Here is a 26,677-nt window from a genome sequence, read left to right as displayed (position 1 = left end):
AGAGACAACTTGTAAAACATAAAAGGATAAAGGGATAAAATATGTGTGGGCTGCAACGCGTTTCAACGCCGGACCGGCGTCTTCGTCAGGCAGGTTTTTTATACCTGCCTGACGAAGACGCCGGTCCGGCATTGAAACGCGTTGCAGCCCACACATATTTGATCCCTTTATCCTTTTATGTTTTACAAGTTGTCTCTTACGTCATGTGAAAATAAAATATATTTTTTTATCAAAAAACGGGTCTGGAGTAAACGAAAATCTTGCTACACGGAAGCGCCCGAAACAAGGAGCTTTTTTCTATATCCCGAAAAACAATTCAATAGACCAAGTCGAGGAAACTTCAGGCTTGGAGGTATCCACCGTGGGTCCGCTCCCGAGGCTAGCACAATGTACCGGAAAGTTTACCAGACGAGCAATTAAGTCAAGTTGTGCTGATGATCCTGCACATCTGAACCAGGTGAGTGGAAAACTGCTTCACTGTAAATAGATATTTCAAGGACAAAATACATCACCCCAGAGGAGCGCCCCTTCTTCCTTTTTTATATACCCTTTTCCTCCTGATGGTAAGGGCGTCCCATTTGTCTCCAGATGGTCCTCGTGCTTCTGCCTTTTCCTCCAGACTTCTCCAGATGTTAAGAGAGCCATATCCAATTCTTGATTGTAAAGGGGGTCCTCCTCCTCCCCCATATGGGACAAATTACTTTTACTCCTGATGGTAAGGGCGCCTAATTTGCCCCTAGATGGTATGGGCGCCACTTCCTCGAGACTCTTTCAGATTTTAAGAGAGCCTTCTCCAACTCCTGATGGTAAAGGGGGGCCTCCTTGTCCCCCATATGAGACAAATGATTCCTCCACCTGATGTAAGGGCGCCTCATTTGCCTCTAGATGTACAGGTGCCACCTCCTCCTCCAGACTCCTTCAGATGTTGAGAGAGCCTTCTCCAATTCTTAATGGTAAAGTGGGTCCTCCTTCTCCCCCATATGAGACAAATGATTCCTCCTCCTGATGGTAGGGGCGCCTCATTTGTCTCTAGATGGTACTGGTGCCTTGTCCTCCTCCAGATTGTTTCAGATGTTAAGAGGGCCTTCTCCAATTCTCGATGGTAAAGGGGGCCCTCCTTCTCCTCTATATCAGACAAATTGCTTTTCCTCCTGATGGTAAGGGTGCCTTATTTGCCTTACGTGGTATGGTCACCACATCCTCCAGAATCTTTCCGATTTTTAGGGAGCCTTTTCCGATTCCAGATGATAAAGGGGGTCCTCCTCCTCCCCCATATGAGACAAATTACTTTTCCTCCTGATGTTAAGGGCACCCCATTTGTCTCTAGATGGTATAGCCCTACCTCCTCCTCCCAACTCCTTCAGATGTTAAGGAATCTTTCTCCAATTATGATGGTATAGGGTCACCTCCTCCTCCCCAAATAACACAAATTACTTTCCTCCTGATGGTAAGGGCACCTAATTTGCCTCTGGATGGTATCGGCGCCACATTCTCCAGACTCAGATTTAAGGGAGCCTTTTCCAATTCTTGATGGTAAAGGGGGGCCTCCTCCTCCCCCATATAAAACAAATGATTCCTCCTCCTGATGGTAAGGGCACCTAATTTGTCTCTAGATGGTACTGGTGCATCCTCTATCTCCAGATTCCTCCAGATGTTAAGAGAACCCTCTCCAATTTTTGATGGTAAAGGGGGGCCTCCTTCTCCCCCAAATTAGACAAATTATTCCTCCTCCTGATGGTAAGGGCACCTCATTTGCCTTCAGATAATACTGGCACCTCCTTCTCCTCCAGATGCCTCCAGATGTTAAGAGAGCCTTCGTCAATTCTTGATGGTAAATGGGGTCCTCCTCCTCCCCTACATGAGACAAAAAAAAAATCCTCCTGATAGTAAGGGCGCCTAATTTGCCTCTAGATGGTATGGGCGCCACCTCCCCTAGACTCTTTCAGATTTTAATGGAGCCTTTTCAATTCTTGATGGTAAAGGGGGACCACCTCCTCCCCCACATGAGATAAATTACTTCTCCTCCTGATGGTAAAGGCGCCTCATTTATCTCTAGATGGTACAAGCGCCACCTCCTTCTCTAGACTCCTCCAGGTGTTAAGCGAGCCTCCTCCTCCTCCTCAATTAGATGGTACTGTAAACCTAGAGATGAGATATACCAATCAAACATGTTAACAAAAGATTAATACAACATCTGTATAAAATTAAAACAGTAAACCGCAGCGTCCCCCAACTACCCTTACAAAATATACATGAATGGCCTCTTGTCCATGTGCACCTTTTTATGGAATATACACATGGTTTTTCACTTGGATAAGTATTCTTACCCTGACACTAACACTTTATATTTACATGAGGAGCAGGACAGCTGGTTGTGTGTTGTTTAAGATTTTGGTTACTCACTTCTTAGTTCTCTTCAGTGCCCCAGCAGCAGAACAGAGATCTAAGTCTAAAAAAAAAAATGAGGAAAAATAAAGGCTCTGCGTTATTTTGGGGGGTTTTGTCTGGAGTCTGAATTTAATGTCTGGTGTGTTGGTCTGCATTAATTTAGGGGTTTGGGGTCTGAAATAATAAAAGGTCTGGTCAGGGGTTTGAGAATTCTTGACTGTATGGCACCCAGAAATTTCTGATGGTGGCCCTTCTAAGCAACAAGTGTAGAATAAAAAGGATGAAAACATATATAATGTAATTGCATTCACCACACTTGTATTTACCTGGATAGGAAACTGGTATTCCGGCTGCTTTTCCTGAAGAGAAATTAACAAGAAATGGTCAGAAATATAGAATTATTTTAGGGGTATACTTTTTTTTACATGTTTGTTTAAAATCTTGCACCATACATCTTGGGATATATCGGGTTTAGTGATACGTTAAGAAAGAACACATCTGTGCACAGTATTATAAACATATTATAAAAAGTCTGAAAATAGATATATAAATGTTATATAAAACCTCTACACTATGCTTGGTAACAAAAAGTTACATTATGATCCCTACTTTCTAAAAGTACAGATTGCAAAACTAATGTAGAAAAAGCATTATAAGGCCGTATTTCCAATATATCTGAACAATCTATTTAGGCCATACTTCTCTACTCTTCCATTTTCCGCGCAACCGCTGGCAAAGCCACCTTATGGAGAACCCCTATTAATGTTTGTTTAAAAAATAATAATGGACATAACTCCTATCCAGAACAAACATATTGATATTCAAATAAATTTTGAAAAAATAGCGTCTCTTTCTCCCTCTCTCTCTCTCTCTCTCTCTCCCTCTCTCTCTCTCTGCAGGCTGCTAAAGACAAGTTATTCCATGCATTTAAAAAGTTATAGCATTTGATTCCCTACCTGGGGATCACCACGGCCTTCTCCGTTTCTTCTATTTCAACTTCCCTGAATATATAACATATAACAGTTCATATATAAATATATACTCATTGTGGCAGTCAGTGGGGACACCGATTATACAGAGACTTAGGCTATGTTCACACGGAGTATTTTGGGGGAGGAATATCTGCCTCAAAATTCCGTTTGGAACTTTGAGGCAGATTTTCCTCTCCCTGCACGCCGATTTTCGCTGAGTTTTTCGCCCACGGCCATTGAGCGCCGCGGGCATAAAACAGTGCGAAATACGCTTTCTCTGCCTCCCATTGAAGTCAATGGGAGGTCAGAGGCGGAAGCGCCCGAAGATAGGGCATGTCGCTTCTTTTTCCCACGAGGCAGTTTTACTGCTCGCGGGAAAAAGACGCCGACGCCTCCCATTGAAATCAATGGGAGGCATTTTCGGGCCGTTTTTGCCGAGTTTTGCGACGCGGTTTCCGCGTCAAAAAACTCGGCAAAATACCCCGTGTGAACATAGCCTTAGTGGGGGGATTTATAAAGGAAAAACTGCACAACAGATCACAGTGGGTTCATATGTCAACCCATAGACTCCTGCAGTATGAACTCATCTCTTCTGCATCTTCATACTTACAAGACGGTGTCCAGTTTAGGGCGCCATTCATATCCGCCATATTTAAAAGGTCTATAACAGAAAACACATCTTGGGTTATTGACACTTTGTCCTATTTGAAATGTACAAAAAATCTTATCTAGTGATGTATAAAATACATGAATTAAAACCCCAGGATTTATTCCTCTTTAGTTCCCTATAGATTAAGGTCTCATCCACACGCTGCGGAATTGCCGCTTTTTTTCTGTCTGGAATTTCGGACTGAAAAAACGCAGCAGAATACAGTAGCAGCAGAGTGGTGAGCACGCTGTGTAAAAATTCTGAGCAGAAATTGACCTTCGGTGCGCATTATTCGGAAGGCAGCATGTCAAGTCCTGCTGCGGAAAGTGGACTGAAATGCTGCGTTTTTCAGAGGAAATATCACCATCTCCCAGTATTGTGAAAAACACTGCAAAATACGCACCATTTTCTGCTGTAGAAACCGCAGGAAATGGTGCGTTTTTGCCGCAGCGGAATGTCTGCGACTTTCAACGGAATTGCTGTAGAAATTTTCTGCAACAAATCCGATGTGTGTGGACAAGCCCTAAAAAGGAGAATTGTCCTTTATGTATTAATATTGACACAAATCCCGGGCTATTCCTATGTCCCTCTGTCAAGAAGGCGTCTGCATTGTAGGATAATTACCTGAATGCTCGTGGTGCCTTCATCACGTTCTTCATCCATCTATTATATAAAAAAAAAAAAAAAACAGAAAAAAAACCCAAAATATTCCATATTATGAGGCGGTAACAGTCACTTCTCCAGCTGCTACACATTGGGGGAGATTTACCAAAACTATTAGGCTGGGTTCACAAGACCTATTTTCAGGCGTAAACGAGGCGTATTATGCCTCGATTTACGCCTGAAAATACGGCTACAATACGTCGGCAAACATCTGCCCATTCATTTGAATGGGTTTGCCGACGTACTGTGCCGACGACCAGTAATTTACGCATCGTCGTTTGACAGCTGTCAAACGATGACGCGTAAAATGACTGCCTCGTCAAAGAAGTGCAGGGCACTTCTTTGAAACGTAATTTGAGCCGTTCTTCATTGAAGTCAATGAAGAGCAGCTCAAGATTACGGGCATCAAAGACGCCTCGCAAAATGCGAGGAGGAGCTTTTACATCTGAAACGACGCAGCTGTTTTCTCCTGAAAACAGTCTGGCTTTTCAGACGTAAAAGGAAGCTAGCGTGTGCACATACCCTTACAAGTGAAATATACAATACACAAAAAGGGCTCCTCTAGCAAGAAGTATCACGGGTTAGATGCTATGGGTGTGAAGCATACTACCAAAATAATCTATTAGGAAGGCACTCCTGGGTAAACATTTTATACACAAGGAAGAACTGGGAGTATAGAAGCCATATGATAAAAATAAACCTTTATTACATAGAATATACACATTACATAGAAAAATTTAAAAAGGTACAATTGGAAAGAGTGACTCTGAAGTTCCCAATGCAGACAGGCAGGCTCAATGAGTCAAAGGTAAACATACAGGGGAATTACCACTATCATATTGAGCAAAAGCAAACACGGATACTGAAGAACATGACATGATATAAGTATAAATATAAATATAGGAAAACAAATCAGAAACACAAATTGCATGTGCAGGTTTCCGAGTCGTATCCCAAAATAAGCAATGTGTAGCAGTCAATAATCAATCTCAAGATAGTTTGAAGTTTGCAAATATGACCCAAATGACAAAGTGTATCTTACCCATAATACAGTGTATTTGGAGCCTGACGGACGTATGGAACACCCCTGGGGTTATATTTATACTTATATCATGTCATGTTCTTCAGTATCCGTGTTTGCTTTTGCTCAATATGATAGTGGTAATTCCCCTGTATGTTTACCTTTGACTCATTGAGCCTGCCTGTCTGCATTGGGAACTTCAGAGTCACTCTTTCCAATTGTACCTTTTTAAATTTTTCTATGTAATGTGTATATTCTATGTAATAAAGGTTTATTTTTATCATATGGCTTCTATACTCCCAGTTCTTCCTTGTGTATAAAAAGTGAAATATACAGCCCATAGCAACTTATCAGGTTGCATCCACACATTTTGTAGTTAAATCATAATTTTGTCGCAATTTTGCGCAAAATTGCAGCAAAAACTGCAATTCAACCTCAATGTATGAATACACCCCATTGGTTTTGCTTTTAAAAAGGCTTCTGAAATATGAACGCTGGAATCTGATTGGTTACTATGGGAAATTGTCAGTTTTGATAAATCTCTTCATTGTCTTCATTCATTATACAATATCTTACAATGATATACTTACATCAGGTCTTCTTCATCAAGAGTCCTGTTAGTCACAGAATAGAGAAGACAGTGAGAATTAAATGACATCAGTTTTCTGCCATAATTAAATGAAGATAAATGTAAATTAGGCCTCGTTCACATCTGCTTTGGATGCTCTGTTAGGGGCCACCGTCGCAGATCCATCCAATATTACATGAGACAATAGCGCAGCATGCTGCGCTATTGTCTCAGGTAAAATCACGGAAAGCCAACGGAACCCATTAAAGTCATTCGGTTGTGCAACGGAACCGTTTCTTACGTTATTCCTTTGTTCTGCTCCTCTTATGAAGCAGAACAATGGAACACACCAACGCAGGTGTGAATATAGCCCCTCTATACTGCAGGACAAGACAGCTTAAACGCATCTGGCCACACACCAGAGCCGTCCTACTCAAGTCAATGGCAATGCAGAGAGGCGGCCAGGCCGGGAGCTACTGCGCATGAGTAAACAATGCGTGCTCCCCAGCATAGAAGGGAATATGTACAGATGCCACCGAAAAAGTGCAGCCACCTGTAATGATAGGGGTAGGGAAACGGACAAGTGAGCCCTAATCTACCCGCCACTCTGTCCCTGCCTACTTGCAACGACCCGCCCTAGGCGACGGGGTACAACTGGGCGGCGGTCCCTATGCTCAGTAAGTGCACGAGACAAAACATACAAGGGAATATAAAGTAAAGGGAAAGGGGCAGTTGTCCACGGCAACACCGTGAGCAACAGAGTGGTGAACGAGCCAAGTCAAACCAGGAGAGCACGAGGTACCAAACGCAGAGCAGAAGAGTAGTCAGAAAGCCAGGGTCATATGAAGCAGGGTCAAATAGTACAGAAGCTGCAGCAGGGCCAGGAAACCAGCAGAGAAGAATCACAAGCAAAGGAGAAACAGGAAAGGCAGGTATAAATAGACAGAGGGCGGGAGCTAGCTCCGTCTGGCCAGGCTGTGATAGGCTCTCCCACTCCTAAGCCTGCCATCCTGAGTGGTGGAAGATGGAGTCAGTCTCACAGACATAGAAGCAGGTGCAGACTGATTACCTATGGGCGTGGATACAGAAGCTGTGCCTGGCAGATCCTTTACAGTACCCCCCCCCTTTTATGAGGGGCCACCAGACCCTTTCTAAGTGGACCTGGTTTACTGGGGAAACGAAGGTGGAACTTCCGGACCAATACCCCAGCGTGAACATCCCGGGCGGGTACCCAAGTCCTCTCCTCAGGCCCGTATCCTCTCCAATGGACCAGGTACTGGAGGGAGCCTTGGACCATCTTGCTATCCACAATCTTGGCCACCTCGAATTCCACCCCCTCAGGGGTGAGAACGGGAACAGGAGGTTTCCTCGAGGGAGCCAAGGACGGGGAGCAGCGTTTAAGGAGGGAGGCATGAAACACGTCGTGTATACGAAAAGATGAGGGTAACTCCAGCCGGAAGGAGACAGGATTGAGGACTTCAATGACCTTACACGGCCCAATAAACCGGGGAGCAAACTTCTTGGACGGGACATTAAGACGCAAGTTCCTAGATGATAACCACACCAGATCCCCGACCATAAACAAGGGGTTAGCAGAACGTTTTCTATCAGCCTGAGTTTTTTGTACGCTCTGGGACGCCTCTAGGTTCTTCTGAACCTGGGCCCAGACTGTGCACAGTTCCCGATGAACGACCTCTACCTCGGGATTGTTGGAACTACCAGGTGAAACGGAGGAGAACCGTGGATTAAACCCAAAATTACAGAAAAAGGGGGAGACCCCTGACGAGTTACTGACCCGGTTATTAAGGGAAAATTCAGCGAGGGGAATGAATGAGACCCAATCATATTGACAGTCAGAGATAAAACACCTTAAATATTGTTCTAGAGATTGATTAGTCCTCTCAGTTTGGCCATTGGTTTCAGGATGGAAAGCAGAGGAGAAGGACAGATCAATCTCCAACTTCTTACAGAAGGCTCTCCAAAACAAAGAAACAAATTGTACCCCTCTGTCCGAAACAATATTGACCGGGACCCCATGGAGACGCAGGATGTGTTTGACAAACAAGGTAGCTAACGTCTTGGCGTTGGGTAGTTTCTTGAGGGGCACAAAGTGGCACATCTTACTGAAGCGGTCTACTACCACCCACACCACCGACTTGCCTTGGGATGGAGGCAAATCGGTGATAAAATCCATGGAGATATGTGTCCAAGGTCTCTGGGGAATGGGCAGGGCCGCCATCAGGAATTTCAGGGCCCCCTACAGCTACATTTTCTGGGCCCCCCTACCGTGGCACCGCCTGTTAACGGTACTCCGTCCAGTACTATATCATGGTACCCAGGGCCGCCATCAGGGGGGGTATTATGGGTACTGATGTGAGAGGCCCGGCCAAACCTAATTGAAAGGGGGGCCCGGCAAACTGCCGCGACTTGCCTTTGGTAGAAAAAAAACAGGCCCCTGCAATGGGGCCCGTTTTTTTCACCAAAAGAATGTCATGAGCTGCGGGCCCCCCTTTCAATTAGGTTTGGCCGGGCCTCTCACATCAGTACCCCTAATACCCCCCTGATGGCGGCCCTGGGTAGCATGGGGGCCGTCAAACACCGCCGCCCGTGCGACCGATCACGCGCACCCGCAAACTCCCGCGCATGCGCACCGGCGACCGCCTGGAACCGCGCACCGAATTTTGAGGCAGATTTTGACCTGCCCACACTATCTTGCTGCGTTTTTTGCCTGCGGCGATTGAGGACAGCAGACAGAAAACGCAGCGAAAAATGCATTTTCTGCCTCCCATTGATTTCGATGGGAGGTCAGAGGCAGAACCGCGGCAAGAAAGGACGTGCTGCTTTTTCTTTTTTCCGCGACTGGCTCCCATTGATTTCAGATTAAATCAATGGGAGGCGGTTTTGGAAGTTTTTTGGTGCTGATTCTGACGCAGTGTCCGAGTCAATATCAAGGCCCAAAAACTCTGAACTGGGCCTTATTGTTAGGGCTTATTCAGACGAACGTGTAATACATCCGTGAAACGTGTGTGATTTTCACCCGCCTCGCACGGACCTATGTTACTCTATGGTGCCGTGCAGACTGTCAGTGATTTTCACGCAGCGCGAGTCCGCTGCGTAAAACTCACGACATGTCCGATATTTGTGCATTGTTCGCGCATCACGCACCCATTGAAGTCAATGGGTGCGTGAAAATCACGCCCAGCGCTTCCGCAGCCGTATAAACTATGAATGAAAACAGAAAAGCACCACGTGCTACAAACATACAAACAGAGTGTCATAATGATGGCGGCTGCGGGAAAATCACGCAGCCACGCATCATACGCTGCTGACACACGGAGCTGTTACGGACCTTTTGCAAGCGCAAAACGCCACGTTTTTGCGCGCGCAAAAAGCACACGCTTGTGTAAATGCTGCGGTTCTGCCGCAAAAATCACAAATGAGAAAAAAAAAAAGGCACTTTTTTAAATTTATAAAAAAGTTTAGACTTGCCCCGGCCGTAGTCCTGGTGACGCGATCCTCTATTCTTAGCGTAGCCCCGCCTCCTGTCATGACGTTTCATCCCATGTGACTGCTGCAGCGGTCACATGGTCTACAGCGTCATCCCAGGAGGCGGGGCTACGTTCAGAAGAGAGAGATGCGTCACTTAAACTACGGCCGGGGTAAGTCTAAACTTTTTTTTCCCTGCAGGACTCCCGCAGCGGACACGCCTCACGAAACCTGCGCCACTATTTGGTGCGGTTTTGCTGGCGGAATTCCCTGCGGCTACCGGGGCGGATAAGCTGTGTAGTTTTACTCAGCATATCCGCCTAGTGTGTCCCTTATGATGTCGCTCCTGGAGCTGCTGCCGGTCTCTAAATAGGCAGTTGGTTCAGTAGAATTTGGAATTATTTTTTTTTGTGAACCAGCTTAAAAAAATACAAAACTTTTGTGTTAGGGCCTGTTCACATCACTGTTCGCTTCCGCTCCGGGGTTCCTTCTGAGGTTTCTGTCGGGTGAACCCCGCAACGGAAAGTGAAAGTGACAGCACAGCTTCCGTTTCCATCACCATTAGCGCAGTCGACTGCGCTATTAATTCCGTCCGAAAACCAGCCGGAATGGTGACGAACGGAAACCATTAGCGATGTTTCCGTCACCATTGAGTAACATAGGTCCGTGCGAGGCGCGTGAAAATCACTGACAGTCTGCACGGCCCCATAGAGTAACATAGGTCTGTGCGAGGCGCGTGAAAATCACGCGCGTTGCACGGACGTATTACACGTTCGTCTGAATAAGCCCTAACAATAAGGCCCAGTTCACAGAGTTTTTGGGCCTTGATATTGACTCGGACGCTGCGTCAGAATCAGCACCAAAAAACTTCCAAAACCGCCTCCCATTGATTTAATCTGAAATCAATGGGAGCCAGTCGCGGAAAAAAGAAAAAGCAGCACGTCCTTTCTTGCCGCGGTTCCGCCTCTGACCTCCCATCTAAATCAATGGGAGGCAGAAAATGCATTTTTCGCTGCGTTTTTTGTCTGCTGTCCTCAATCGCCGCGAGCAAAAAACGCAGCAAAAAAACGCGGCAAGATAGTGTGGGCAGGGCAAAATCTGCCTCAAAATTCTTTAAGGAATTTTGAGGCAGATTTTTTTTTGCCTGCAAAATACTGTGTGAACAGGGCCATACATAAACAACACTTTGAGATAATTTACTCACTGTCAGAAGAGCTGCTCCCACTCCAGTCCTCTTCCGGCGATGTCTTCCAGGGGAGGTCTTCGGTCCAGACGTCCAGTCCTTCACCTCCAGCCAGGCTCCAGGTAAGTTTTGTCCATGTGGGTCCGCGGCTGCGCGCGCGGTCGATCGCGGGTGCGCGCGCGGGCGGTCTCCAGTGCGGGCGTTCGTGGATGCGCGCTCGCGAGTGCGCACGCGCGGGAGTTTCATTGTGCGCGCGATCGGGTGCGCGCACGCGGGCGGACGGTTTGACGGCCCCCCATGACGAGGGGAGGGGGCCCGCAGCAGCAGCAGCAGCTCACGACATTCTTTTGGTGAAAAAAACGGGCCCCATTGCAGGGGCCCGTTTTTTCCTACCAAAAGAATGTCGAGGCAGTTGCCGGGCCCCCCTTTCAATTAGGTTTGGCCGGGCCCCTCACACCACTACCCCTAATACCCCCCTGATGGCGGCCCTGGGAATGGGCAACGAACGTAGTAAGCCCGCTGGTCGGGACCTGGGAGTCTTGGACCTAGCACAAACCTCACAAGCGGCGACGTAGGTCTTAACGTCTTTAGGCAAACCAGGCCACCAATAGTTTCTGGCAATGAGGTGTTTGGTACCCAGGATGCCTGGATGACCAGATAGTGCGGAGTCATGATTTTCCCTAAGTACCCTTTGCCGGTATTGCAGGGGAACAAACAGCTTGTCCTCAGGAAGGTTCCTGGGAGCTAAACCTTGATCAGCTGCAATTTCAGAGACTAAATCAGAATCAATAGAAGAAATGATTATACCGGGAGGCAAAATACAAGCAGGATCTTCCTCCGAAGGAAGGCTGGCCATGAAGCTACGCGACAGTGCATCGGCCTTAATATTTTTAGACCCAGCCCTATAGGTAACCAAAAAGTTGAATCTGGTAAAAAATAGCGCCCATCGAGCTTGTCTCGGGTTTAGCCTCCGGGCAGATTCTAGGAAAACCAGATTCTTGTGGTCGGTAAGGACCGTTACCTGGTGCCTAGCCCCCTCCAGGAAGTGGCGCCACTCTTCAAATGCCCATTTAATGGCTAAGAGTTTGCGGTTGCCAATATCATAGTTACTCTCAGTGGGCGAAAACTTCCTGGAGAAGTAGGCACAGGGGCGGAGATGGGTGAGGGACCTGGTACCCTGGGACAAGACAGCCCCCACTCCCACCTCGGATGCGTCAACTTCCACGATAAATGGCTCCATTTGGTTGGGCTGAACCAGCACCGGGGCCGAGATAAAGCACTTCTTAACCCCTTCGCGCTCAGGTCAGTAATAGTACGTCCTGCTAAGTAGAACGTTCGCGCTCAGGTCAGTACTATTACTGACCTGAGTAAACACGGCGCCATTTAATCCCGGCGCGTGCTTGAGCTGTGATACCTGCTGTTTCCGACAGCAGGCTATCACAGCTTAGTGTGCAGGGACCGATCGCGGTGGTCCCCGCCGATTAACCCCTTAGAAGCCGCGTTCAATAGCGATCGCGGCTTCTTAGGGGTTAAGCTGCCATCGCCGGCCTGCTACACGATAGCGGGCCGTGATGGCTACTATGGCAACCAGAATCCTAACAATGGACTCTGGCTACGCCATCGACGGAAGCCTAGTGGGTCCCGACAAAGTCAGGACCCACTATGCTTGCTGTCAGCGAACAGCTGACAGCTCTAATACACTGCACTACGTATGTAGTGCAGTGTATTAGAATAGCGATCAGAGCCTCCTGCCCTCATGTCCCCTAGTGGGACAAAGTAAAAAAAGTGTAAAAAAGTAAAAAAAAGTTGTGTAAAAATAAGAAAATAAAAGATTTAAAAGTAATAAAAGTAAAAGTCCCCCTTTTTCCCTTATCAGTTCTTTATTATTAATAAAAATATATAAATAAACAAATAAACTATACATAATTGGTATCGCCGCGTCCATAACGTCCTGAACTTCAAAACGATGTCATTATTTATCCCGCGCGGTGTATGCCGTAAGAGAAAATAATAATAAACCGTACCACAATCACAATTGTTTGGTCACTTCACCTCCCAAAAAATGGAATAAAAAGAGATCAAAAAGTCGCATGTCCCTAAAAATGGTACTGATGGAAACTACAGTTCGTTACGCAAAAAATAAGTCCTCGCACGACTTTCCTGATGGAAAAATAAAAACGTTCTGGCTCTTAGAATAAGGTAACACCAAAAGTAAATGATGTTTTACAAAATGTATTTTATTGTGCAAACGCCATAAGACATAAAAAAAAACTATAAACATCTGGTATCGCCGTAATCGTATCGCCCCGCAGAATAAAGTGAATATGTCATTTATAGCGCACGGTGAACGCTGTAAAAAAAATTGAATAAAAAACAATAGTAAAATTGCTGTTTTTTTAGTCCCCACGCCACCTAAAATTAGAATAAAAACTGATCAAAAAGTCGCATGCACCCCAAGAAAACTACAATGGATTCCTCAAGGTCTCTAGTTTCCAAAAAGGGGTCACTTTTGGGGGGTTTCCACTGTTTTAGCACCACAAGACCTCTTCAAACCGGACATGGTGCCTAATAAATTAAATTAAATTAATTAAATGTCACCTCTACTTTGCTCTAAATTCCTGTGAAACACCTAAAGGGTTAATAAACTTTTTAAATGCTGTTGTGAATACTTTGAGGGGTCTAGTTTCTGAAATGGGGTGTTTGATAAGGGTGTCTAATATATGGGCCCCTCAAAGCAACTTCAGAACTGAGCTGGAAACTAAAAAATAAAATAAAAATGAGGCAATACTTTGCTTCTTACATTATACTCATAATAAGCCGCGCCCACCCCGAGATGACCCCAGTTTTGACCGTTTGTATAAACGGAGACCCCTATTAGACCATTTCAGTGCCCGGTTTTCCCAGCATTCACCCCCGAGAAGTGTATTTCTATAGATGAATCCCTGGTACATTTGAAAGGGAGGCTTCAATTCCGCGAGTACCTGCCGGGTAAGAGGGCATGGTATGGCGTGAAGATGTATGAGCTGTGCGAGAGTGCATCAGTGTATACCTACAAATTTAGGATATATAAAGGGAAGGACACCAGTACTCAGCCCCCAGAATGCCCCCCCTTACTGGGAGTTAATACAAAAATTGTGTGGGATTTGGTGCACCCACTGCTGGACCAGGGTTACCACCTCTACCTGGATAATTTTTATACCAGCGTCCCACTCTTCAACTGCCTCGCTTCCAGAAGTCCTGCGGCATGCGGCACTGCTAGAAGAAACCTGAGAAGCCTCCCTAAGACTCTGCTTGGGCAAACACTCAGAAGGGGTGAGAGCAGGGCACAATCTAGCAGCAACATATTGTGTGTCAAGTACAAGACCAGGGAGATGCCACACCAGTACCCATGTACCTGTACGAGGTACCAGTACAGAGACCCCCAAACCAGACTGCATCCTGGACTACAATAGGTACATGGGAGGGGTGGACTTGTCAGATCAAGTCCTGAAGCCTTACAGTACTTCTGGAAGCGGGGCCACAGGCATCGTACCAGGGCAACACTTTTTAGGAGAAGTTCCCCAAACTGGCAAGAAGGGAAAAAGTCAAAAGAGGTGCAGAGTCTGCTATAAGAGGGGGATAAGGAAGGACACAATATATCAATGTGACACGTGTCCCGAAAAACCAGAGCTCTGTATGAAAGAGTGTTTTAAAATTTATCATCCATCCCTTTATTTTTAATTTACCCCAGTTTTACTCGCTCTGATCCACTTCGCACAGCTTACCCCTCCTCATCTTTCCCCTCTGAGCCCTGCTGTGTGCCCAGGCAGCTGATAACAGCCACATGTAGGGTATTGCCGTACCCGGGAGAGCCAACATTACAGTTTATGAGGTGTATATCTCCGGTGGCGCATGCTGGGCACAATATATCGGACACTGAATTGGCATATATGTATAGAAAATTGCAAATTTCACTCTGCACCAACTGCTGCACATTATCTTTTACACAATACCTGTGGGGTCAAAATGCTCACTACACCTCTAGATGAATGCCTTAAGGGGTGTAGATTTTAAAACAGGGTCACTTCTTGGGGGTTTCAACTGTACTGGTACCTTAGGGGCTTCTGCGTACAAGACTTAGCACCAGAAAAGCTCCAGTAGGCCAAATGGTGGTCCTTTCCTTCTGAGCCCTGCCGTGTGCCCAGGCAGCTAATAACAGCCACATGTAGGGTATTGCCGTACCCGGGAGAGCCCACATTACAGTTTATGGGGTGTATGTCTCCGGTGGCACATGCTGGGCACAATATATCGGACACTGACATGGCATATATATAGAAAATTTCAAATCTCACTCTGCACCATCTGCTGCGCATTATCTTTTACACAATACCTGTGGGGTCAAAATGCTCACTACACCTCTAGATGAATTCCTTAAGGGGTGTCGATTTTAAAATGGGGTCACTTCTCTGGGGTTTCAACTGTACTGATACCTCAGGGGCTTCTGCACACACGACTTAGCACCAGAAAATTTCCAGTAGGCCACATGGTGGTCCTTTCCTTCTGAGCCCTCCCATGGGCCCAAACGGCAGTTTATCACCACAAATAGGGTATTGCCACACTCAGGACAAATTGGGCAACAAAATGCGGTATTTTATTCCTTGTGAAAATAAGAAATTTTGAGCCAAAACTACCTCTTATTGGAAAAAATATATTTTTTTTTAATTCACAGCCCAATTCAAATAAATTCTGTGAAAAAACTGTGGGGTCTAAATGGTCACAACACCCATAAATAAATTCTTTGAGGGGTGTAGTTTCCAAAATGGGGTGACTTCTGGTGGGTTTCCATTGCTTTGATACCTTTGGGGCTCTGCAAATGCGACATGGCACCCGAAAACCAATCCAGCAAAATCTGGGCTCCAAAGAACACATAGCGCTCCTTTCCTTCTGAGGCCTCCCATGGGCCCAAACGGCAGTTTATCACCACAAATGGGCTATTGCCGCACTCAGGACAAATTGGGCAACAAATTGGGGTATTTTATTCCTTGTGAAAATAAGAAATTTTGAGCCAAAACTACCTCTTATTGGAAAAAATTACATTTTTTTGAATTCACAGCCCAATTCAAATAAATTCTGTGAAAAAACTGTGGAGTCTAAATGGTCACAACACCCATAAATGAATTCCTTGAGGGGTGTAGTTTCCAAAATGGGGTCACTTCTGGTGGGTTTCCATTGCTTTGATACCTTTGGGGCTCTGCAAATGCGACATGGCACCCGAAAACCAATCCAGCAAAATCTGGGCTCCAAAGAACACATAGCGCTCCTTTCCTTCTAATACCTCCCATGGGCCCAAACGGCAGTTTATGGCCACAAATAGGGTATTGCCGCACTCAGGACAAATTTGGCAACAAAATGGGGTATTTTATTTGTTGTGAAAATAAGACATTTTGAGCCAAAACTACATCTTATTGGAAAAAAGTTTTTTTTTTTAAATTCACAGCCCAATTCAAATAAGTTCTGTGAAAAAACTGTGGGGTCTAAATGGTCACAACACCCATAAATAAATTCCTTGAGGGGTTTTGTTTCCAAAATGGGGTCACTTTTGGTGGGTTTCCATTGCTTTGATACCTCTGAGGCTCTGCAAATGCGACATGGCACCCGAAAACCAATCCAGCAAAATCTGGACTCCTAAGAACACATAGCGCTCCTTTCCTTCTGAGGCCTCCCATGGGCCCAAACAGCAGTTTATCACCACAAATGGGGTATCGCCGCACTCAGAACAAATTGGGAAACAAAATGGGGTATTTTGTTCCCTGTGAAAATAAGAAATTCTGATCAAAAATGACATCTTATTGGAAAAATTGTCATTCTTTTAATTTCACAGCCCAATTCAAATACGCGCTGTGAAAAAACTACGGGGTCAAAATTGTAACAATAACCATAAATTAATTCCTTGAGGGGTGCAGTTTCCAAAATGGGGTCAGTTTTGGGGGATTCCTACTGTTTTGGCACCTCAACACCTCTCCAAACCTGGCATGCTGCCTAAAATATATGCTAATAAAAAAGCACCACCAAAATGCACTAGGTGCTTCTTTGCTTCTGGGGCTTGTGTTTTAGTCCACGAGCGCACTAGAGCCACATGTGGGACATTTCTAAAAACTGAAGAATCTGGACAATACATATTTAGTTGTGTTTCTCTGGTAAAACCTTCTTTGTTACAGAAAAAAAATAGAATAAAATTGAAATTCAGAAAGAAAAACGAAATTTGCAAATTTCACCTCCACTGTGCTTTAATTCCTGTGAAATGCCTGAAGGGTTAAAAAACTTTCTAAATGCTGTTTTGAATACTTTGAGGGGTCTAGTTTTTAAAATGGGGTGCTTTATGGGGGTTTCTAATACATAGGCCCCTCAAAGCCACTTCAGAACTGAACAGGTAACTTAAAAAGAAGGCTTTTGAAATTTTCTTAAAAATATGAGAAATTGCTGTTTATGTTCTAAGCCTTGTAACGTCCAAGAAAAATAAAAGAATGTTCAAAAAACGATGCCAATCCAAAGTAGACATATGGGAAATGTGAACTAGTAACTATTTTGGGTGGTATAACCGTCTGTTTTTCAAGCAGATGCATTTAAATTCTGAAAAATGCTATTTTTTCTAAATTTTCTCTAAATTTTGCAATTTTTCTCAAATAAAGACTGAATATATCGACCAAATTTTACCACGAACATGAAGCCCAAAGTGTCACGAGAAAACAATCTCGGAATCACTTGGATAGGTTTAAGCATTCCGACGTTATTACCACATAAAGTGAAATATGTCAGATTTGAAAAATGGGCTCTGAGCCTTAAGGCCCAAACTAGGCTGCGTCCTTAAGGGGTTAAGGACCTCAAAAGCCTGGACAGCCTCTGGAGACCAGTGGAGGAGATCAGCACCTTTGCGAGTGAGGTCCGTAAGAGGCTTAGCGATGACCGAGAAGTTAGCAATGAATCTCCTGTAATAATTAGCGAACCCCAAAAAACACTGTAACGCCTTCAGGGAGGAAGGTTGGACCCATTCTGCCACAGCCTGAACCTTGGCGGGGTCCATGCGGAATTCATGAGGAGTGAGGATTTGACCCAAAAATGGTATCTCCTGTACCCCAAACACACATTTTTCGGTTTTAGCAAACAGTTTGTTTTCCCGAAGGACCTGGAGCACCTTCCTGACATGCTCAATGTGGGAGGGCCAGTCCTTGGAAAACACCAGTATGTCATCAAGGTACACTACAAGAAATATCCCCAGGTAATCTCTCAAAATCTCATTTATGAAATTCTGGAAGACCGCCGGCGCATTACACAACCCAAAGGGCATGACGAGGTATTCGAAATGACCTTCGGGCGTGTTAAACGCAGTCTTCCACTCATCCCCCTCTTTGATGCGGATAAGGTTATACGCCCCCCGTAGATCAAACTTAGAGAACCACTGGGCCCCCTGAACCTGTTTAAAGAGATCAGGAATCAAAGGAAGGGGATACTGGTTCCTTACAGTGACCTTATTCAGGTTACTGTAGTCAATGCATGGCCTAAGACCACCATCCTTCTTCCCTATGAAGAAGAAGCCAGCACCTACCGGAGAAGTAGAGGGGCGAATGTAACCCTTGGCCAGGCATTCCTGGATATACTCTGTCATGGCTTCACGTTCGGGACAAGAAAGATTAAATATCCTACCCTTAGGAAGCTTAGCTCCTGGTACCAATTCGATAGCGCAATCGTATTCTCTATGAGGAGGTAACACTTCGGAGGCCTCCTTAGAGAAAACATCAGCGAAGTCCCGAACAAACTCAGGTAGCGTGTTCACCTCCTCAGGGGGAGAAATAGAATTAACAGAAAAACATGACGTCAAACATTCATTACCCCATTTGGTAAGCTCCCCAGTATTCCAGTCAAACGTGGGATTATGCAACTGCAACCAGGGAAGGCCTAAAACCAAATCGGACGATAATCCCTGCATCAACAGTACAGAGCACTGCTCCAAATGCATGGAGCCAACAAGGAGTTCAAAAACAGGGGTATGCTGTGTAAAATAACCATTAGCACGAGGAGTGGAGTCGATACCCACTACCGGGACAGGTTTAGGCAAATCAATCAAAGGCATAGCAAGAGACATAGCAAATTCCACAGACATGATATTAGCAGAGGACCCTGAATCCACGAAGGCGCTGCCGGTAGCAGACCTACCACCAAAAGAGACCTGAAAGGGAAGCAAGATCTTATTACGTTTCATATTTACGGGAAATACCTGTGCGCCCAAGTGACCTCCCCGATGATCACTTAGGCGCGGAAGTTCTCCGGCTGCATTCTTACGCTTAGGACAGTTGTTCACTTGATGCTTGTCATCCCCACAGTAGAAGCAGAGACCATTCTTCCTGTGGAAATCTCTACGTTGTTGGGGGGACACGAAGGCCCCGAGTTGCATAGGTACCTCTGAGTTTTCCGGGGAAGAACGAAGCAACGGACCCTCGGGAGGCATCATGGGGGAGTTGGAGGAGAAAACACATAAACGTTCGCGTTGTCGTTCCCTGAGACGTCGGTCAAGTCGTACCGCTAAAGCCATAACCTGGTCTAGGGAGTCAGAAGAGGGATAGCTAACTAGCAGGTCTTTCAGGGCATTCGACAGACCCAACCTAAACTGGCACTTTAAGGCAGGGTCATTCCACCGAGAAGCTACGCACCACTTCCTAAAGTCAGAACAATACTTCTCAACAGGTCTCTTACCCTGACGTAAGGTCACCAGCTGACTCTCGGCAAAGGCAGTCTTGTCAGTCTCGTCATAAATGAGTCTGAGAGCAGAAAAGAAAAGATCAACGGAGGAAAGTTCAGGGGCGTCAGGAGCCAAGGAGAAGGCCCATTCTTGGGGCCCGTCCTGGAGCCGGGACATAATTATACCCACTCGCTGGCTCTCAGAACCTGAGGAGTGGGGCTTTAAGCGAAAGTAAAGCCTGCAACTCTCCCGAAAGGAGAGAAAAACCCTCCGGTCCCCTGAGAACCGGTCGGGCAACTTGAGGTGGGGTTCAGGAGTTGAGGTGAGGGGAACTACCAAGGTAGCCTCAGGCTGGTTGACCTTCTGAGCCAGGGCCTGGACCTGTAGGGAGAGACCCTGCATTTGCTGAGCCAGGGTCTCAAGGGGGTCCATAGTTGTGTCAGGGACCAGGGTAGACTAGGTATATGGGCTTGTGATTATGTAATGATAGGGGTAGGGAAACGGACAAGTGAGCCCTAATCTACCCGCCACTCTGTCCCTGCCTACTTGCAACGACCCGCCCTAGGCGACGGGGTACAACTGGGCGGCGGTCCCTACGCTCAGTAAGTGCACGAGACAAAACATACAAGGGAATATAAAGCAAAGGGAAAGGGGCAGTTGCCCACGGCAACACCGTGAGCAACAGAGTGGTGAACGAGCCAAGTCAAACCAGGAGAGCACGAGGTACCAAACGCAGAGCAGAAGAGTAGTCAGAAAGCCAGGGTCAGAATGGAGCAGGATCAAATTGTAGGAGCTGTAGCAGGGCCAGGAAACCACACGGAAAGAATCACAAGCAAGGAGGAACAGGAAATGCAGGTATAAATAGACAGAGGGCGGGAGCTAGCTGAGTCTGGCCAGGCTGCGATAGGCTCTCCCACTCCTAAGCCTGCCAGCCTGAGTGGTGGAAGCTGGAGTCAGTCTCAGAGAGATAGACTCAGGTGAAGACTGATTACCTAAGGAAGTTAACCCCGAAGCTGTGCCTGGCAGATCCTTTACACCACCGCTGCAAGACCGCAGTGGTGGTCGTATCCATTGGAAATCTGACATAAACAGCTGAGCGGTGATAGGAAGAATATAAGGAGAACGCTGCCTAAAAAAGTCCTAAACTAATGTACATCAGCGTAAAATGCGCCAAATATCTTGCGAGGTGCACACTTAATACATCTTTGGCTGTCTATGAGACAGAAATGCAAATTTACGTTGTAGATTTGCGCCATAACTTTCCCCAGTTTCTGGCTTAAGTTATGATCAATCTGTGATTTCGGTGAAGCCTTTCCCCCCCTGTCCTCTTTTCTTGCAGAAAGTTGGCATGTTGGCTTATATGTCAGTAGATTTTCCTGGCGTTTACACCAGTCCACAAACACCGGTGTGACTTTAGCCTCACAGGGACTTTTCTATTCAGAACAAAACCAGTGAAGATGAACAATGTTAGGTTGTTCAGTAGTGTGCGGTATAACAGACACGTGCTGTATTGGGGAGTGAAGTGCCAGCTACACTGGTATTGCATGCTGCCATACTGATCTGTGTTATACTAGATAGGGCAGCATAGTAGACCTGGCCGGCTATTCCTTTATCATCCTTAGAGCATAAAGCCAGATCTACATGGCATCTATGGTCACGCTACATTAAGTCGCTTACAAGTTGCGCAACAAAAGACATGCAGGATTTATCTGCAACTAGCTGTTGCATTTAAGTTGCAAAATATTTCAGGGTGTGATTTGTTTGCAAGTCGCATCCCCCAAAAAATAGTTGACGTCGCAAATCAGTCACTGTCACATGTGACATAGATTAAACTCTATGCTAGAAAATTATTTTGCGATTTGTGATCTGTGACCAAAAATCCTGCAGATGTGATTTTTTTTACGACTGTCATGTCGCAATCAAATTACGTTGCCTGTAGTAACGCAACCACAACTACAAGTGTTGCTTGCAATGTTGCAATGCAATCTTGCGATCTTTCTGTTGTGCAACCAAGGTCGCCATGCAGCTTTTGCCTCATAGTAAAAAGAGAAGTGCAGCATGAAATATAGAAATTATATCGATCTCCAACCAATAAACAAGCTGCTTTGTGTTTACAATGAAGATTTACTCACCTCATTCTTGATTCTGCATCTAAATAAAGAAAATCATTAGTTTAAAATCAAATTTGCATAAATAATTATATAAAATAAGAATAAAAGTCACTCGTCATGTTGGACGACACCATGTAGCATTATGGTGGTTTAACATGGGGAGAATTTCTTAACATCTTCCTTTAAACGAAGCAATGATTAGAATGTATGTGGACGGTCGGTAATACGATGGTTTGTCCTCATACATCTCGTAGCTTGTCGGCAGCACTTCCCTGTTTACACTAGGAGATGTGCTGCCCACAAGCGGACATTTTTTGGGCCGTATAAAAGATCAGCCGACAAGCTGCTTGGCAATGATTGAGAACGAGCGATCGTATGAGAACTTGTTCACCCAATCACTGGCTGTGTACAAGGGCCTTAACCCAATTTCATTGTACAGGAATCTCTTCACTCACTTAAACCTGTTAAGGCCCTGTCCACACAATGGAATTTTTGTGGCGGATCCCGCTGCAAAATTCTGCTTTCCATTCATTTCAATGGGAGCCGAAAGCTTCTTTTCCCCGCTAGCTGATTTATTCAGCTAGCGGGAAAAAGAAGCGTCCTGCTCGATCTTTGGGCGGATTCTTCCCACACCTCCGATTGAAGTCAATGGGAGGAGGAATCTTCCTGCCAGCGGCAAGAATAATTCCGCAGCGGATTTTGCGGTGGGACCCGACATGTCTGTAGGCGGCGCTAGCACCGGAGGGGGGCCCGGTGCTAGCGACAGCCAAATACATGCATTAGCGCTGAATAGCTGGGCATGTTCCGTGTCCGACCATTCAGCGCTTTACAATGACGCTGATTGGCTAGCATGGCTTCCATGCTTGAAAGGCGCTGATTGATGGGGCAAGTCATTCTGCCCCGCCAATCAGCGTCATTGGACGACGCTCGTTCAGCTCCTGGAGACCCGCTCAGAAGAGAGCAGATCTGCATCGCCAGCAAACAGGAACGGGATCATGTGAGTATGTAACGGTTTTTTTTCTCATAAAACTGTTAATGGCATTATCTATAGTGGGGGCTCTATCTACAGGGGGTCGTCTATATGTGGGCCACTATATACAGGGGGGGGTCTATTTGTGGGCATGTGTGGCACTAGCTACAGGGGTGATCTGTATGTGGGGATGTGGGGCACAATCTACAGGGGGGGTCTATATGTTGGGATGTGGGCCACTTTATACAGGGGGGTCTATATGTGGGCCACTATCCACAGGAGGGGTCTATATGTGGGGCACTATCTACAGGGTGGTCTATATGTGGGGCACTATATACAAGGGGAGCTATATGTGAGACACTATACAGGGGTGGGCTATATGTAGAGCACTATCTACAGGGGAGCTATTTTTTAGGCCACTTTCTATAGGGTTGGGCAATATGTGGGATACTATATACAGGAGTGGGTTACCTGTGGGGCACTAGCAACAGGGTGGATATATGTAGGGCACTGTCTACAGAGGTGGGCTATACGTGGAGCACTACCTATAGGGGAAGCTATATGTAGGGCAGCACGGTGGCTTTGGGGGCACCATCTACAGGGGGCATGGTGTGTGTGTGTGTGTGTGTGTGTGTGTGTGTGTGACAGTGTACTATTATAATCAGGGACACAGTGTATGGCACTATTATAGTTAGAGGTGCAAGAGGTGTTGAGAATTTTAACTTTGTTTATAGGTGCAGAAATGTTTTAAAAGTGAGAAGCTGAAGACATCTGAGCTGAAAACTGTAGAAATGGGTCATGGCCAGTTGAAATCCATCATAGAGGTCTGGACCGGAGGGAGAAGAAAAGAACTAGAATCTGAGAAGTCACCGGTGAGTCACTTAATGTAAATGTTTATTCTGCCTCTAATCAGCACTGTAGTCACTGTATGATCTGCAGCGAGATGATTATGATATAATTTTTTTTGTGAAACAGCATCTCCCAGCTTATCCTCACAATTGTTCGGGCCAGCTGGGAGCTGTAGTTTTACGCCGTACAAACCTATACGGCAGGGGTGGCACTAAATTGAGCTGTATTTGGTGCTGTATATATGTACTGATCTTGGTTCTGATGCTGTATGTAAGTACTGAGCTTGGTTCTGGTGCTGTATATACGTATGGGATTGGTTTTGGTGCTGTGTATATATGTACTGAGCTTGGTTCTGGGGTTGTATTTATGTACTGAGGTTTGTTCTGGTGCTTTATTTATGTACTGAGCTTGGTTCTAGTGCTGTATATATGTACTGAGCTTTGTACTGGTGCTGTATATATGTCAGAGGTTGGTTCTAGCGCTGTATTTATGTACTGAGCTTGATTCTAGTGCTGTATATATGTACTTAGCTTGGTTCTAGTGCTGTATTTATGTACTAATCTTGGTTGTGGTACTGCATTTATGTACTTAGCTTGGTTCTAGTGCTGTATTTACGTACTCAGCTTGGTTGTGGTACTGTATATATGTCAGAGCTTGGTTCTGGATCTGTAGTTATATAGGATATATTTATAATAACAAAATTGCAGGGCAGATGGAATTGTTCTTAATTCATTGTATATTTAATGGGAATTTGTCAGGTAGCTTTAACCCCTTGAACCGCCACCTTGCGGTAATAAATGACCTGACAATATTTCCCTGTATGTTTTTTTCAGATGCAGCAAAATTCTTAAAATCCACTTTTAAAACGACACACACTATATGCTAATTACTCAATATGTTTGATTGACATCCCCTGGCTGATACAACTTTCTCGGATGCGCCATTGCCTTGTACACAAGGGGGGGCTGTGTGGCACTATACACAAAGGGGGAGCTGTGCGGCACTATACACAAGGGGGAGCTGTGTGGCACTATACACAAGTGGGAGCTGTGTGGCACTATACACAAGGGGGAACTGTATGGCACTATTTACAAGGGGGAGGGCTGTGGCTCTATCTACAGCGGGCTGAGTGTGGCGCAATCTACAGGGGTCTGTGTGTGCCACTTTCTACTAAGGGGGTGCTGTTCTGCACTTTCTAATAAAGGGGGGCTGTGTGGCACTAAATACAAGGAAGGCGGGCTGTGTGGCCCAATATACAGTGGGAGCTGTATAGCGCTATATACAGTGGGGGCTTTATGGCAATATCTACAGCGGGGCTGCATGGCACTATCTACAAGGGGGAGGTGGGGGCGCTATCTACAAATGGGGCGTGCCACTGTCTATAGGCGGGGCTATATAGTACTGTCTACAGGGGGGCTGTATGGCACATTCTACAGGGGGCACTATTTATAAGGGGGGCTGTTTGTGGCACCGGGGGGGGGGGCCCGGTCAAGAGTTTGCTACGGGGCCCAGTCTTTCCTAATTACGCCCCTGATCAACATGACTACAATGTGTGATATGAGGATATTTTTCATCCTTACTATGTAACTGCAGTATTATAACACAATGAACGGGAGGGGGGGTCATGAAATGAATATATGATGAGATCAGTAGAAGATCTAAAACATGGAGACTACGGAGATAAGTTATTATAGGACGGCAGAACTCACCCTGTGCGTCGGTCACTGCTGCCTGCAATAGTAAAGACAGAGAGTAAGCGGAGTCTAGAGATGTGTCACTTGTATACTGTTATGTAATATTCCCTTTACCTTGATGTAACACGGCGTCTGCAGCTCCTTTATATACAGAGATGCTGGAACCTGTAATGTAAGAAAATAACATACATGTTATCTGCTGAACATCAATGTCCCTCTATGTCCATCTGATCTACTGGATTGTATGTGATAGTGTGGAGGGGGCAACAAGTAAGGTCATTAACCCCTTAAGGACGCAGCCTTGTTTTGGCCTTAAGGCTCAGAGCCCATTTTTCAAATCTGACATATTTCACTTTATGTGGTAATAACGTCGGAATGCTTAAACCTATCCAAGCGATTCTGAGATTGTTTTCTCGTGAGACATTGGGCTTCATGTTAGTGGTAAAATTTGGTCGATATATTCAGTGTATATTTGTGAAAAATTGCAACATTTTGAGAAAATCTTGAAAAAATAGCATTTTTCTGAATTTAAAGGCATCTGCTTGTAAAACAGACGGTTATACCACCCAAAATAGTTACTAGTTCACATTTCCCATATGTCTACTTTAGATTGGCATCGTTTTTTTGAAACATTTTTTATTTTTCTTGGACGTTACAAGGCTTAGAACATAAACAGCAATTTCTCATATTTTTAAGAAAATTTCAAAAGCCTTTTTTTTAAGGTACCTGTTCAGTTCCGAAGTGGCTTTGAGGGGCCTATGTATTAGAAACCCCCATAAAACACCCCATTTTAAAAACTAGACCCCTCAAAGTATTCAAAACAGCATTTAGAAAGTTTTTTAACCCTTTAGGAATTTCACAGGAATTAAAGCAAAGTGGAGGTGAAATTTGCAAATTTCATTTTTCTTGCTGAATTTCAATTTTATTCAATTTTATTTCTGTAACACAGAAGGTTTTACCAGAGAAATACTACAAAATATGTATTGTCCAGATTCTGCAGTTTTTAGAAATGTCCCACATGTGGCTCTAGTGCGCTCATGGACTAAAACACAAGCCCTAGAAGCAAAGAAGCACCTAGTGCATTTTGAGGCCTCTTTTTTATTAGAATATATTTTAGGCAGCATGCCAGGTTTGAAGAGGTGTTGAGGTATCAAAGCAATGGAAACCCACCAGAAGTGACCCCATTTTGGAAACTACACCCCTCAAGGAATTCATGTATGGTTGTGGTTACCATTTTGACCGCACAGTTTTTTCACAGCACCTATTTGAATTGGGCTGTGAAATTTAAAAAATGAAATGTTTTCCAATAAGATGTCATTTTTGATAAAATTTCTTATTTTCACAAGAAATAAAATACCCCATTTTGTTCCCCAATTCGTCCTGAGTACGGCAATACCCCATTTGTGGTGAA

General features: G+C 45.3%; 2 long non-coding RNA genes across 2 annotated transcripts; both read right to left on the bottom strand.

Annotated features, from left to right (window-relative positions):
- Nucleotides 1-2,401: 2,401 nt before the first annotated feature.
- On the bottom strand, nucleotides 2,402-4,002 carry LOC142741515 (uncharacterized). Its single transcript, XR_012881169.1, has 4 exons — nucleotides 3,970-4,002; nucleotides 3,345-3,389; nucleotides 2,715-2,747; nucleotides 2,402-2,449 (listed from the first exon to the last, which is right to left on the bottom strand). It is a non-coding gene; the product is annotated as an uncharacterized LOC142741515 (long non-coding RNA).
- A 630-nt stretch (nucleotides 4,003-4,632) lies between these two features.
- LOC142741514 (uncharacterized) lies at nucleotides 4,633-25,431 on the bottom strand. The gene is made up of 5 exons (XR_012881168.1): nucleotides 25,381-25,431; nucleotides 25,282-25,303; nucleotides 21,775-21,793; nucleotides 6,283-6,306; nucleotides 4,633-4,671 (listed from the first exon to the last, which is right to left on the bottom strand). It is a non-coding gene; the product is annotated as an uncharacterized LOC142741514 (long non-coding RNA).
- Nucleotides 25,432-26,677: the final 1,246 nt, after the last annotated feature.

The sequence above is a fragment of the Rhinoderma darwinii genome, chromosome 2 (genome assembly GCF_050947455.1).
Source record: "Rhinoderma darwinii isolate aRhiDar2 chromosome 2, aRhiDar2.hap1, whole genome shotgun sequence".
NCBI lineage: Eukaryota > Metazoa > Chordata > Amphibia > Anura > Rhinodermatidae > Rhinoderma > Rhinoderma darwinii.
This window is presented reverse-complemented; position numbering and strand designations above follow the sequence as displayed.